The sequence below is a fragment of the Podarcis tiliguerta genome, assembly GCF_965153285.1.
Source record: "Podarcis tiliguerta genome assembly, chromosome: 2".
In the NCBI taxonomy this organism is placed as follows: Eukaryota; Metazoa; Chordata; class Lepidosauria; order Squamata; family Lacertidae; genus Podarcis; species Podarcis tiliguerta.
Window position 1 is genome coordinate 55955231 of NC_139535.1, and position 15335 is coordinate 55970565.

At 43.9% G+C, this 15335-nt stretch overlaps 1 long non-coding RNA gene across 1 annotated transcript; it reads right to left on the reverse strand.

Annotated features, from left to right (window-relative positions):
• Positions 1-5427: 5427 nt before the first annotated feature.
• On the reverse strand, positions 5428-8476 carry LOC310672515. The gene is made up of 3 exons (XR_014508634.1): positions 8373-8476; positions 7862-7940; positions 5428-6406 (listed from the first exon to the last, which is right to left on the reverse strand). It is a non-coding gene; the product is annotated as an uncharacterized lncRNA (long non-coding RNA).
• Positions 8477-15335: the final 6859 nt, after the last annotated feature.

Genomic DNA, 15335 nt, shown 5'->3' on the forward strand with positions numbered 1-15335 from the left:
CGGAGAGAGTGCTGGATCTGGGATGCGCCCATCTGGCTTAGCCAGATCCTCTCATGCAAGAGCTGAAGGATTTGCTGGCATTTCACACAAGCGCATCAGGCTCAATTTTTTAAAAGGCGGGGGGGGGGGCAGGGAGAAGAGATTTTGGGTCTGCACGAAAAACTTACCTATGCTGTGTTTCCACAAGCCTGGCTTCATATTTAACCCGGGCCCTCAGTCAGTTTGTTTATGTTAGTATGTCCGCAGGGTGCCCACTACTGCCACAGATTTTTGGCACGCAGGAATGGTATATGCAGGTGAGGCAGTCTCGTTAAATGTGACACTGGGAGCATGGAACGCCATATGGGCATAGTATTTTTTCACACTCAGCTTCATGTTTGTTTTTATTTTTAAGCGTTTATAGAAGTTAATCTCATCAAGACAGGGAAACATACAACTATAAATGACAGAATATGAGCTGAAGAGTACTTTACAATACACTTATTGTCTGTCTAACTTATTGCAACAAAAGAAATGTGTGGCTGCTGTTTTAGAGCCCTACTTGTTCTGTTGCCAGTAAGCAATTAAATTATTCCAGTTTTGAGCAAAGTAATTCCTGAGCTGCCTCCCTTCCTTCACCCAAATATAATTTGTACATTTTGACGTGAGGGCATATCAATGTAACTTATTTTTCTAATTGTACCCGAGAGGTCAGATTCTCCAGTGCTTTGCATTGCATATCCTACCTGCAACTTACTTTATTGTATAAAAATATGCTTACAGAAATGAACGGGTTTCTCTGGTAAAAATTGGTGATCTAATGGTAGCCGTATGTCTTTATTTGTCTAATTCAAAAATTTCCTAGCCACCAAACATGTCCACCATTAATGGAAACAGTTTTCCTCTTTCTTTTTTAGATTTTCAACAAATTAATGCCTATTATCATATAGAGGGTTGTGGGGTTGTTGTTGTTGTTTAGATAATATATTGTATGTTGTGCCAGATTTAAAACCATCTCCTCTCATGTTGGCACATAACAAGAAGTTATTTCCATATTTACAAATATAACCCCATATATCAAACTGTGTAGACTTTCCAAAACCCTGTCCCTAATTGCTTATATAGTTTACCCACTTTGCAGCAGTAGTCTAAAAGGACTTCTTACATTTGGGAAATACAATTCTTTTTATCATTATCTTCAGATGCTGCAGCACTTTCAAATGTAGTTAGATGTCTTACATGTTAGCCTCCTCATTTAATTTCTTAATACATTCCCTATGTTGTAAATATTGAAACCATGGAAGTGATTGATTATTTATGTGATGCTTGATATCATCCTATCTCTGTAACTGAATTTGGCTGAATGAATTATATTTCCTCTGCAGATTAAAAGAGGCCCAAATTTCCATTTCTGATAAAATAAATATAGTATGGTAGGCTGTATGCGAGATCCTTCTAACCCTTGGATCCAGCAAGTGTTAAAACATAAGCCGATATAGCTTCCTGTGCTGAGGTGATTGCCTGGGTGATGGGCCATTAAGGGAAACAAAGGAAAGGGGCTCTGTGTGAGATGGCAAATGGGTGCCCCCAGCAGCTTGTTGTTAGAAGGATGACGTCAGAGTTTAGAGCTGAGTTGCAGTGATGTGAGCTAGAGAGTAAAGCAGCAAGCTGGGGGAAGACAGAGAGACAGAGCAAAGTTGGATGTTTGTTGGACTCCAAGGCTGTGGCTCCGGGAGAAACAAGACCCTTGTTTCTCCTGTAGCCACAGGGGTATTAATGCTGTGAACCCCTCCTTTGTAGGCTCAGGTTGTAAATAAACTGTATAGCATAAAGACACCTCAGTTTCCTCTGTGCCTCATTCCCCAAAGGAAAGACGAACCCTGGGTAAGTGCCTGGAACCCCTGGAATCTCCCAGCTCTCGGAGATCGGGGTGGCGTGCAACAATATAGAATGGTGACTACGGGAAGCCTAGCTGAACTAATTATCTAATTGAATATGTCCTAGTTTCTTAACAAATTAGGAATTGTATGAGACTGTTAACAGCATTTTATCATTATCTATTATTAGTCTGCTACACAACTTGCAAATTGACAGAGCAATGTGTTTGCTCCACTCCACCTTCAGCTTTCCGTGGTTCATACAACCTTTCTGAATATCACGGTAAACCATGTGCATGATGGTGTAATTCAGGTCCACGTACCCCCCAAGCTTTCCTTTCCTTTTATCAACCTTTTATTTTATTTTAGCAAAATGCAATCTCTCTTTTTTTGTTCATAGAAAATATTATAGTAACTGCTGTGAAGCTCTTAAATTGACTTTTCTAACCTAATTTGTTAAACATTTGCAGCAGGAGGTTTAGGGCGCAAACCTAAAATCACCCAAAGGGTGGCTGAGGCATGTGTACCACTCTGCCAGGATGGAGGGAAGCCTGCTTGGTTTAGGCAGCACTGTATAATCTTCTGTAATTTTCTCCCCCCCTCCCCCCATCCTTGCCTAAATGCATGGACATTTCATTCTTGAAAATCACTTACTGTTTTTACAAATAGATTTATTCAGGAGTACCGGTAATCTTTTTGCTATGTTTTCGTTGCTTTGTTTCCTGGAAGTTCTTGCTTTCATTCTAAAACACTAGACTTTCTTGCTCACTACTCATCGTGTGCAATATATTAGGTTAGCCCCAAACAACTAGACTTTCTCATCAAACACGTGCCTAAATCCAATCATACAGTCATTCCAGTTGATAAAAAAAGTATTAATTAGTATACTGGTTGTGCTCCTAAATTCACTGAAATTATCTATTATATAAATTATAACTTGAACTGCGTATGAAGTGCAATTTTTAGAAATTCTACCACGGATCATATGCTGAATTTCATTCAGGATGTCATCTAAAATTGCTGATTACTCAATGATTATTTTTTTCATAAAGTGAAGTCTGTGCACATAAATTAATTCAAATTGACTTGAATAATAAATCCCATGAAACTCAACACTCAAGTTAATTTCAGTAGTTCCATAAATTGTGAATGACTTAAAAAGCTTCGCAAATTATGCTACTGTATATAGTTAATAATAGTGTATAATTATATAACTAATATAGTTAATAATTAATTTGAAATCTACCATAAGCCATGTACTTATCCTCACAGTTCATAAACATAGATGTGTTTTACAAGTCATAGGATTATATCCAACTAAGTTAAATTCTGAGCATGACTAACTGGATCTCGCCCACAAGAACTATTTTATTCACTCTGGGTTGTATCCAGAGTAGCACCAACACAGTTTTTCTGGCACAGCAGCACTTCTGTTTTCTCTCCTCTCTGTGCACACGCCCAAGATCTTCTCCAGATGCTCCCCCAACCCTCCAGAGTTAATTTTGAGGGGGCACAGGGGGCTGCAGAGGAGACAAGGGGAAAGCTCCATTCTGATAGTGCAACATCCCTTGCGCTAGTTGGCTGGGGGTGTTGCATACCACACACTGTGTAATTGTTCCTTTTCTGAACCAACCTTCTTACTCATGTCACTGACTGCCTCAGAAATATGAAGAAAAGGTCTTACTTCTAATGTTGCATTCAACTAATACTTCTAATGTTGCATTCAACTGATAGTTGACCAGCATTCTGCAGCCTTGCCTCTATTCTCATCAAAGAGGCTCACCAAATAGTTGTGTTGATCTAGCAAAGTGGCATTTGTGATGTACTTGCCCAGTGCAGCTCAGCCATTTTTCAAAAATATCTGTGTGGATAGCGTCTTTGCAGCTTAGTCATTAGGCAGCACTGGACTGAATTGTTTTAAAAAACATTTTTATTAGAGATTTTCTCTTCTTTCGGTTCATAGAGATCAGTTCTACAGATCAGTTATATTTGCTGTGAGACACTAATGTTATAGGCAGTATAAGGTTGGGGAAGAAGAGAGGGGAGAGAAAGCAGGGGAGAGTAGTATACTTTCATCCCTTTACATATTTCAAGAAATATTTCAAGAAATAGACTTGAAAGAGAAGTTGCTGAATTACAGCTTATTACTAAACTGAAAACTATGGAGATATATGATCTGAATAGAGATATTGGATTCTTGTCTCATCACATATGCTAAAGCCATTTTTGGTCATCTGCATACTATCCCTTGCTTTTTCCTGTAGGACTGGATAGCACAGTTGGTTAGAGCATGGTGCTGATAACACCAAGGTTGCAGGTTTGATCCCCATATGGGACAGCTGCATATTCCTGCATTGCAGGGAGTTGGACTAGATGATCCTCAGGGTCCCTTCCAGCTCTATGTTCCTATGATCTATACGTTCCTATGATCCTATGACTAATTGCAGTCGTTAACAGTCGTCCACAGGTTTACCATACCCATTGAGCCAATCACCCATCTCCAACTACCCTTCTGAGAAATACCCCACCCTCCCACTATATATAAGGGTCTGGTGACTTCTGTTTCAGTGAAGAAGTGTGCATGCACACAAAAGCTTATACTCAGAACAAACTTAGTTGGTCTCTAAGGTGCTCCTGGACAGTTTTACATTCTTTTACATAGTGTATGTGTGGGGTTTTCATGTCAGCATCACATGGGTAGATTTTCTTTCTATTCATTTATTAGTTTTCATTGGGCATTGGACTTAATTGTACCTGGGTGGAACCAGAAACTCTCCATTGCTATTCTGTACTTTTAAAAGAGAGACAATAAAGTTCTTGTCCAGCTTTCTGACCAACGTGGCCACTAAGGAGTAAAGAATCTGTGGGCCTTCGCATGTGGTTGGTCTCTGTGACCAAGGTCAGGAATAATGGGGGGTCAGGAGCAGCCGGTGCAGTGGGTTGGCAGCATGAACTGGGCCACCCAGTTGTAGCATTGCTTCCTGGGATGGTGTGGAGGGCAGAGCAGGGTAGTGGAGCCAATCTGGTGATCCTGGTAGCGTTCCCATGCTGTGCCAATCTCACCACTGCTCTGCCAGGAGGCTGGTTCTGTGGCGGTGCCGCTCCACGTGGGTCACTCTTGATGGGAGTTGGAAGCCAATAACTTCTGGAGGGTCCCTATCCCGGCTCTTCCATAAAAATGCCAGTGATCCTCCCCTGAAATTGACTAGAGGGAAAATACCTTTGCAAGGCTCCCTGTTTCCCAAGGCCAGGCTATGCCACATTACTGCATGGGGGGCGGGGGGGGGGCAGGATAGGACAGCCACAGAAGGGGTCTGCAAAAGTATTAGTAAGCAGAACCAGCATGACATTTCAATCTCTTGGGAGGGCAAGAAAAGAGGAAATTCACTACACTTGAATTACATTTAAATGGCATGACAAGTATATAGCTCTTGCTAAAGAATACAGGTAGCTTCGAAGCTACCAGCATGAGTTTGACCAAACTGCAGGAGGCAGTGGAAGACAGGAGTGCCAGGCGTGCTCTGGTCCATGGGGTCACGAAGAGTCAGACACGACTAAACGACTAAACAACAACAACAAAGAATACAGGAAGGATGGGTAATTAAAGTATCTGTGAGGCCATGGAAATTCGGGGAGCAGGGAGTGGCAGTCCATAGTGGCCTGGATCACATGGTTGGGACGAGACTTTTCTTTACATGATTCATCACGGTTCATTTATAACCCAGTGGCAGGTGGTGGCTCTGTAGGAGAATGACTCTTGCTGTGTTCTTTTTCAGAATCACTGATGGGGAATCACGCATGGTCACAAATACGATGCACTCCTTGATATTGGGAACATTGGAACAGACGATGCTTTTTAAACTCAACATGTAGCTTATCATCTGATACATCCTTGAGCTTGGGGCATTCCACTTTCAGCACCAAGAATGTCATGACGGAGTCCGTTTGAATTTTGCACATTTGATTCTTTTCAGGTGATCGGCTTGCCTGTAGCAATTCTTCTTGCTTTTGACTTTGATCTTCCTGTCCAGGGTATTCTGGGCTGGGTGAACTTCCTTTGGCTTTCTTCACTGTTGGTCATGGGGGAATTTAGCCCGCCACAACCCTGCCAACTTTGACTGGTCTACCTTGGTTTTCCCTGCACAGATATGCACAGGCTCCACTTGCTTAGATATTTTAGAGGATCATACTGGCAAGGCTTCTTGCAGCTTTGGTGCTCCAGTGGCAAGGACTGGACATCAAAGTAGGCAGGTAGGTTCAGTAGCCCCTAGAAAATGGCTTTGTTCTGAGTCTGTGGGGTCTCAGATGAGCTGTTCCAATCTAAAGTTAAAAGAGGGTACTAGAGTATATTTGCAGATGTGGAGAAAAGGTTGTTTACATCTGCAGTCCTTGAATGTTGACTTTGATCTCAGGTTCAAATCCCAGCCCAGCCTTGAACTCACTGGGGAACTTAGAACAAATCTTGTTCTCTCAGTCTCTCGTCAATATAGTAGAACAGCGCTGTCTTGGCCTACCTTGCGGGATGGTTGTGGGGGCAAACAAGATGAAAGCTGTAAAGAAAATAAATGGATGTTTGAGACACACATATGCTTTTGTTTCTAAAGAACTTTAATTAAAAAAAAGGATGCTATGACATTTCTGTTATAATTTCTGTTCTAATGAAAGGGATGTGTAGGCAGGGCCTATGCCCACCTTCTTTGTGTCTGTATAAATGCTAGTTGTGTGTGTGTGTGAATGTTTAATTGTATAGTACCCCTGCTAGGAGCTTCCCCTCTTTGAGAGAGATGCTCTGTGCAGTCGCTTCCAAGAGCTGTTGCTTAGTTATTTTTAGGCACAGAATGAACTCTAATGGGAGAAATTATTTGGATTTCACACACACACACGCACATACACCCTAATAAATTTCTCTCTTTTTGAACAAATGATTTCAGCTGAAAGGGAGCTTAATCACACAGCAGAAGCCTACATTTCAGCTTCGGCTTGGCCAGGCCACAAAACATGAAAACTAACTATGTGGTCATCAAGACTGGTTAGGAGTACAGGTCCCACCTACTAGCTAGAGCGGGGCTGAAAGCAATGTTCTGCCTGGGAAGTTGTGTGCCAAGAGAGGGGGAAATTGAATTTGGGCAGTCCAGTCTGGACCAGATCCAGAGAAGATCCATCAGAAATCTGCTCATGCAATGGGGGATTTTCTGGCTCCTGCTTCACTTGGCCCAACTTCAGCCCTATGTGCTTTCCCCAAGCTGCTCCTCAGGGTTGGCGACCAACCAGGCCTCCCCATTTTGCCCACAAAGTGGATTTGGCCAAGCCACGCCCACCTCCTCTTTGCCTGACATTAGGTGAGGAGCAGGTGAAGGCAAAGCTTGAGTGAAAAGGGCTTTTGCAGGCACCACTGATCAGCCAAGCCCCCTGCACAGTGCTTCTCAAGTGCCCTGCCACCGGTGGACTCTAACCCCTTAAAAAGCCATCAGGCCCAGCACCATATCTCATTGGAGTGGGCTGAATAAGTCAGTGTGAAACACTCCTTTCTTGTCAGCTGATTTCAAAGGATCCAGCAGAACAGCCCTACCAGCTTCCTTTGGTTTCCCTAGATTGCTGCCGCCATCTTGATTCAAAATGGTGCATGGCATCCCAATGTGTATGAAGACCACTATCCCCCCCTTGGGAAGCCTTGTGCCATTTGGTGGCGAAATAGAGAATGAACGGACAAAGCACTTTCCTAAATACAGAGCAGATTCACTATGCCATTATGATTAATGTATATATTATGAAAACTGATCCTGGAAAATCTTTTGAAAAGCTGTTTGTAATCATACAGACTTTGTTTTATTTGATGATGATAATAGAAAATGGCTTAGAGATTTCTTTGAAATATGGAGAAGTATGGTATATAAATTATGCAAACCAACTAACTAGCTAACTACAGTAAGTAACTAGCACAATGTCCCCTTAAAGACACAATCACACACTTAACTAAATCCAATTCTTGTAATGTAGCTTATCACCTTCTTCCATTTCCAGCACTCAAATCCAATTTTGAAATAATTGAGGAACATGCAGAATATTTCCTTATTTCCCAGCAGCCTGCTGAATATAAGAAACCTGAGTCAAGAAGCTGTGCCAACTGAGCATCAGCTACAGAAACAACACTGCTGGGCTACAAAGGAAGTGGAGACCATTTCTCAAAGCTTCACCGCAACCATTTTTATCTGGCTCTGTCCCATACCCAGGAAAATTTTCTTCTGAGAGTCAGGTGAAAATCTAAAACCTCATGATGAGTCGAGGATGCCCAAGTTGTTTCCCAAAGCTGTTTGCCTGTTAGAAAAGACCCCACAGAAAGGATGGGAAGCGAGTGGGATGGGTGGGTGGAGGAGGTAGTCCTAAGGCATAGGTCAAACAGTGGGGAAGAGCCAATGCCTTCATGTCCTTCTGAGCTTCCTGGAGTATGTGGCTGGTCACAGCTGGAAGCTGGTTTATGGACTATGTTGCTGGACTACAGCTCCCATCATCCCTGACCTGCTGGCTAGGGCTGATAAGAATTGTAGTCCAACAAGATCCAGAGGCACCAAGCTCCTAGCTTTCCTGAGGTAGGAAAGTATGAGCAGAAGTGTCTTCCTGTTTGAGAGTTATTGTTATAGGAGAGCCACCTGCTGCCTAGCGATGTCTGGGAAATAGAATCAGCTACAGCCCTTCTAAAATGGCTGCCTATGGTCTGTGCCCTCTGTATTTAAATGTCCACAATAACAGCAATTCCGGTTCTACATGCCTGGCTAATATAATTATGTTCCCAACTTCCCAGTATACTATAGCCAGGCATGAAGAACTGGAATTGCTGTTGTTGTGGATTCGATGATGATGATGATGGTGGTGATGGGAACATCCCTAAAAGGATAATATAGCACTTGCATTCTTAATGGACCAACAATGATATCATTATTGTGCTTGGTGATTTTTAGCGGAGTGCACATTGTGATTGTCAGATGAATCCTTCATATAAGGAGATATTTTCTTGGCAAACACTCGCTTGATGAGAAGCGTTGAAGTGGATTGTGAAGGACAATCATGATGAACCTGATGTAGTAGGCCCTTACCTATGAAAGCTCGCACAGCAATGGTTAGAATAATTTCTGTACAATAAAAGAAAGCGGTTTACTAAGGCCTGACCTCTTTGGAAGTGAAAGAGAAGTCTTCTGCAGAGGCACTGAAATCAGTGCTATTTTTCTAGAAAAAGAGGTGCCAGAGATGACCACGAACTTGTCCCTTGTTCTCTTAGAATGGCAATGGCGCCCACCCAAGAGGTGCTGGAACTGACCTCTGGCATATATATCTATACAGTGGTGCCCCGCAAGACGAATGCCTCGCAAAACGGAAAACCCGCTAGACGAAAGGGTTTTCCGTTTTTCAATGCGCTTCGCAGGACGAATTTCTCTATGGGCTTGCTTCGCAAGACGAAAATGTCTTGCGATTTCCCCCCCCCCCCGCTCCCCACCCCCTTTTTCTAAGGCACTAAGCTGCTAATATGGGACGCGGGTGGCGCTGTGGGTAAAAGCCTCAGCGCCTAGGGCTTGCCGATCGAAAGGTCGGCGGTTCGAATCCCTTCGGCGGGGTGCGCTCCCATTGCTCGGTCCCAGCGCCTGCCAACCTAGCAGTTCGAAAGCACTCCCGGGTGCAAGTAGATAAATAGGGACCGCTTACTAGCAGGAAGGTAAACGGCGTTTCCGTGTGCAGCTCTGGCTCGCCAGAGCAGCGATGTCATGCTGGCCACATGACCCAGAAGTGTCTCCAGACAGTGCTGGCCCCCGGCCTCTTGACTAAGATGGGCGCACAACCCTAGAGTCTGTGAAGACTGGCCCGTATGGGCAGGGGTACCTTTACTTTACCTAAGCTGCTAATAGCCTTTTAGCAGCTAATCCGCTAATCCCTTAAGCCTTTAATAGCTGCTAATAGCCGCTAAACCGCTAATAGCGCTAATCCGCTAATCCGCTAATAGGGTTGCTTCGCAAGACGAAAAAACCGCTAGACGAAGAGACTCACGGAACGGATTCTTTTCGTCTTGCGAGGCATCACTGTGTGTGTGTGTATATATATATATATATATATATATGCTTTCGTAGATTTTCACGGGTACAGGAATGCAGGTTTTGGTGTCCTCGGGTGTCTTCCCGTGTAAAAGTTGGGGTGTCTAGGCGACGTTTCGACGAGGTCTCACTCGTCATCTTCAGGCTGGTGCTTTCGGCTTCTTGTTACTGGAACAGAGCAGGATCTCAGTGTTTGAGTTCCTATAAATACTGTTGAGGAGGTGTGGTGTATAGCCTCCAATGTTCTGGGCAGAGAGGAGGTTCCCAGGCTGGTGTGCCTTTTCTTCTTTTGTTCCTTAATTACTTGAGGGATATCTTGAGTGATTTCTTGAGTGATTTCCTGAATCCCACTTAGGTGGGTCATTAGGTGTGGATTAGTTGCTAAAGCCTTCGTGTCTTGAACTCTTGAACTTTGTGAAGAGTTTTTCTGAGAAGATGGCTGTACTGCACTTGGTTGTGCTCTGGCTTGGCTTCGTGTATAGGGGCGAGCTGTGGTTTTGTGGCCTGTGCCAGCCAGATCTGTGTAGGGATTGCAGGGGGGTGCAGCATCCGGAGGTGCCACCCTGGTTTGGCTACTGGATGGTGTCTGTAATTTATCTGTGGAGAGGGTCTGGGTTTGGGTCTGGTGTGGTTGATTGGTGATGGCGTTCTGTGTGCCTCTGGATCTGGTGTCAGATTTTGTGGGGAGGGCTAATTTCCAGATGTCTGGCAAGCGGGATGTGTCGTCACGCTTGTTCATGTTGTGAGGGTGTTTCTCTATCTCGATGGCTTCCATGATTATTCTCTTGTGGTGATGTTCCATGTTAAAGAGAACCTCCTCTCTGCCCAGAACATTGGAGGCTATACACCACACCTCCTCAACAGTATTTATAGGAACTCAAACACTGAGATCCTGCTCTGTTCCAGTAACAAGAAGCCGAAAGCACCAGCCTGAAGATGACGAGTGAGACCTCGTCGAAACGTCGCCTAGACACCCCAACTTTTACACGGGAAGACACCCGAGGACACCAAAACCTGCATATATATATATATATATACCTGGAACTTGCTCCCCCTGGAGGCAGTGAAGGTTACCATCTTGGATGGCTTTAAAAGAGGATTGGACAAATTCATGGAGGAGAAAGCTATTGATGACTATGTTCTACCTCCACAGTTGGAGGCAGCAATGCTTTCGAATGCCAGTTGCTGGAAGCCACAGGAGGGAAAAGTGCTGTTGCACTCAAGTCCTTCTTTGGGGATTCTCTGGTTGGCCACTGTGAGAATAGGATGCTGGACTAGATGGGCCATTGGCCTGATCCAGCAGGCTTTTCTTATGTTCTTAGGCATGCATAGACTTGCATAGTAAGTGCTCAAGTGAGAGGTACAAGGGTTCTCAAATGCACTCTTCCGCTGGAGAGATGTTAAGGGTTTCTGGGCTGATTTTGCCAATGGGAAAGGCATGTTTATGACATCCGATATCTATGTGAGGAAAAGAAGAACTGGCTCTGAGATGAAGCTAATTAAGATAAGAGTCTAAATCAAATTACGGTAGCATATGATTCCTGTAGGAAGATATCAAAAGTCTAAGGAAGAAGCATGTAAGATGTTTTTCTGTGTTTAACATCTTCATTTTCTGTAATATCAAGTCAGTAGGTTGCACTGTCCATCTCTGCAAACTGGACTTTATGAAGTGGAGTCATAATTTGTTTCCACAACCTATGCAACTGTAGGACCAGCCCTAAATTTTAGACTCTGCTTTGAATTTTACACACTGGATTTACTGGGTGGGGTGGGGCTTTTAAGATGGAAATGAGCATTAGTCTTATGGGTTATCCCCTCTTTCATTTTATAGGGGATCCCCTTTTGATGGTAATGTGCATCACTTACTCGTCTTGGAGGCTGTATACACACCATATATTTAAAGCACACTTAAAGCACATAATGTAGAATCATAGAATTGTAGCATTGGAAGGGACCCTGAGGATCATCTAGTCCAACCCCCTGCAATGCAGGAATGTGCAGCTGTCCCATATGGGGATCAAACAGCACCATACTCTAACCAATTGAGCCAAAGAATCCTGAGGACTATAATTTCCCACTCACAGAGTTACGATTTCCAGCATACTCAACAAATTATAATTTTCGGGTGGGGGGGTGGAGACACTCATGTCCTTTAAATGTATAATATGTGCACAGCTAAAATGTGACAAGCCAGCTCTTCTGTGTTTGGGAGCCCTGTGGCTCATTCTGCAGAGTGATGCCTTGGACCTCTGCCCCAACATCCTGCCCTCATTGCACCAAGGTATTATGGCATTTGTCTCCTTTCCGGAGGAAGGGGGACTGTTGCTTCACCTGTGCTTCTGACTAGTGATATCTGGAGCAACTATATCAGTAGTTATTATGAGGTATAAAAAGTAGCCAAACAAATGTTCTCTAAATACATTGCTTTTCTTGCACTTTAATCTTAAAGGTAAATGTAAAGGGACCCCTGACCATTAGGTCCAGTCACGGACGACTCTGGGGTTGCGGTGCTCATCTCGCTCTATAGGCTGAGGGAGCCAGTGTTTGTCTGCAGACAGCTTCCGGGTTATGTGGTCAGCATGACTAAGCCGCTTCTGGCAAAACCAGAGCAGCGCACAGAAATGCCGTTTACCTTCCCGCCAGAGAGGTATCTATTTATCTACTTGCACTTTGACGTGCTTTCGAACTGCTAGGTTGGCAGAAGCAGGGACCAAGCAACGGTGGCTCACCCCATCACGGGGATTTGAACCGCCGACCTTCTGATCGGCAAGCCCTAGGCTCTGTGGTTTAACCCACAGCGCCACCCAGGTCTTTAATCTTACATCTATTCAAAAGCAGGCATGATACCGACATCATAATTCTTTCTTATAACTGGGAACTGGATCACTTCTCAGCCTTTTGGCTAAGATCATGTGTAGTATCTTATAAATGGGATCTGGCCCTAAATTCTCATGGTTCCCCCACACTGGGTAGTAACAGGGAGGTTTTATGTATTCTGCTGTCCGGAGCCAAATCTATGCAAATGGAGATGCAGCAGCTGTCTCCCACCTTGCCTTCTGCGTGCCAGAAAGGAAATTAGGTTGTCTAGAATGCAAAGTTCTTCCTGAAAGAACAACCTGCACTATCTGCAATCTCCAATGGTGTGAAGCAGCATGAGAGGTAACTTACCTGACCCCAGAAGTACTGTGACATTTTCTCATCCCTCCGTATTACGAGTGGGTTGCTGGTAAGTTAGCCTAGTGCACTGTGGGTGCTAAGCAAATTGTTAAAAACTGCAGTGTGTAGCAGAGACTGGGAAAGTTATGTACGTGTCCAGAGGCAGGTGTGCCAACAGCAAGGGGCAGCAAGGACAGAGCTGGCCCATTCCAGTTAACTGCTGTTCTGAGTTTTGCATGAGGTTGGATTAAGTGCCTGTGACATGAGAAATAGCGGCATTAAGAAGCAGTTTGGTCTCCTGAAGCAGAAAGGCCAAATAAACAAGAGTAGGCTCCTGTGTTCCTAAAGTCTGGATCACGTTTCCTAGAAAGTTAAACAACCTACCGTAAGTCAACAGGGCAGGTGATGCTGAAGGTGGAAGTCAAAAGCAGTGCCTCAGTTTGCAACTTCCTTGAAAAGAGCAGGAGACTGTCTGTGGTTGGGCTCCCACGACTGTTTTTGTGAGAGGTGGAAACAGTACAACAGAGGCAGTGGTGGCTGGTGCCCCTTCGCGGTGGGTAGGGTGGAAGGCAGGAGGCCAACAGTAGGTGGAGCCAGAGTAAGCGAAAGCCAACTAATTATAGTTTTGTCTCCCTCCTCCTCCCTGCTGAGGTCTAGAAGTGCAACACTGAGGCTACGGAGAAGGGAAATGACAGGCTGTGCCGCCACTTGGACTGTTTGTAAGTAAGAGGCAAGCAAGTGGGGGCTGGCTGAGAGCAGACTGAGGTCAGTGGGACAGTGCTTCATTCACCCTAATAGACCACCTTCCACTGGATAGAGGTGGATATCATTTTGTGCGCTAAAAACAGGAGAGTGTTTGAGGGTGAATGTGCACAGTTAGGGGTATGTGTGTGTTTAAAAGACAGTATTATAGAGAGGTACATTTTTCTCCTAAGTGTACATACATGCTTTTGTCTTATGTGGCTAAAACCTAAACCAGTTCCCACAAGCTTCAAGGAACAGTTGGGTTTTTTTTAGCCTCCTCTCATATGAAGTCTTTAGCAATGGTGCAGCAATGAGCCATGCCTGGCTTGCTTATGTGCCATTTCAATCAGTGGACTTTAAGTCCACATAACTCTGCACCAATCTGAGGTCTTTGCCTTTCTACAATTGTCCTGTTCCAGATAAACCAAGAATTGCTGGTTTACCTCCCGTGATTTGTCTCGGGAGGGACAAACCATGAGCCTGGGTTTGGCCGTAATGCTAAGCCAACCTATTATTGCCTTAATCCAAGTAGCGTGGCAAAGGCAGGACCATTCTCACAGCGTTATGAAATCTCCAATTTTGATTTGACACTGTGGCATCATATGCGCCTACCTATTTTACCACACCTTCACTCCCTTTGCCAGGTCAGGAATGAATATGTTGGAAGGAGTAGAGCCCAATACAGATAACTAGAACACCCAGCTGTTTACCTGCCTCCTCAGAGAGAAATCATCAACACCTTATTTCAGCCATACACCTTAATCCCTTTTGATTTTGCACATTTATTCATATTTATATTGGTGCCTCCGATCCAGTGTTTTTAAATAGCACCAGAGCATTCTTTGCGTTATTAAAGGCTCTAATTCCTGCTTAGTTCCCCGTTCTTTCATTTTGCAGAGGCATTTCTCCCCCCTCCACCAAGTTGTTGAATTTGACAATGTTATGATTGCTGTTTCCTAGCAGCTCAGCTATATTTATTTATTTATTGATCCAATCTCTGTGCTTCACATAAGACTAAATCAAGAACTAATGTTCATTGCATGTGTCCCAGAACTAGGAGTTCTGGGAATCTTTTTTTTTACAAGTTCGGGAAGTTTTCTCTCTCTAGCATCACCTGCCTAATCCATATGAGGACAATTGAACTCATCATTATGGTTGTGTTGGGCGGGGGGCGGGAATTGTGTTTTAGCTTTTACTACCTTGGGACTTATTTGCAATATGATTACAACCCTACTGTGGATCTTTGCTGATTTAAAGTCAGTCTGAAGCCACCTTATAAAGTGATTCAGACCACTGGTCCACTGAGCCTCTCAAGTTCTGGAGCAGGGGTTTTGTGATTTAAGCAGGGCCTCAGCATAGTACAAACTTTTAACATGCACCCCTTCCTACACGCATGCCATGATACCATAAATATAGTCTCATAAATAATGGAAGAAAAAAATCTATTTTAATTCTGAAATTACTTTCTTTACATTTCTGACATGACATCCAAGCCAATACT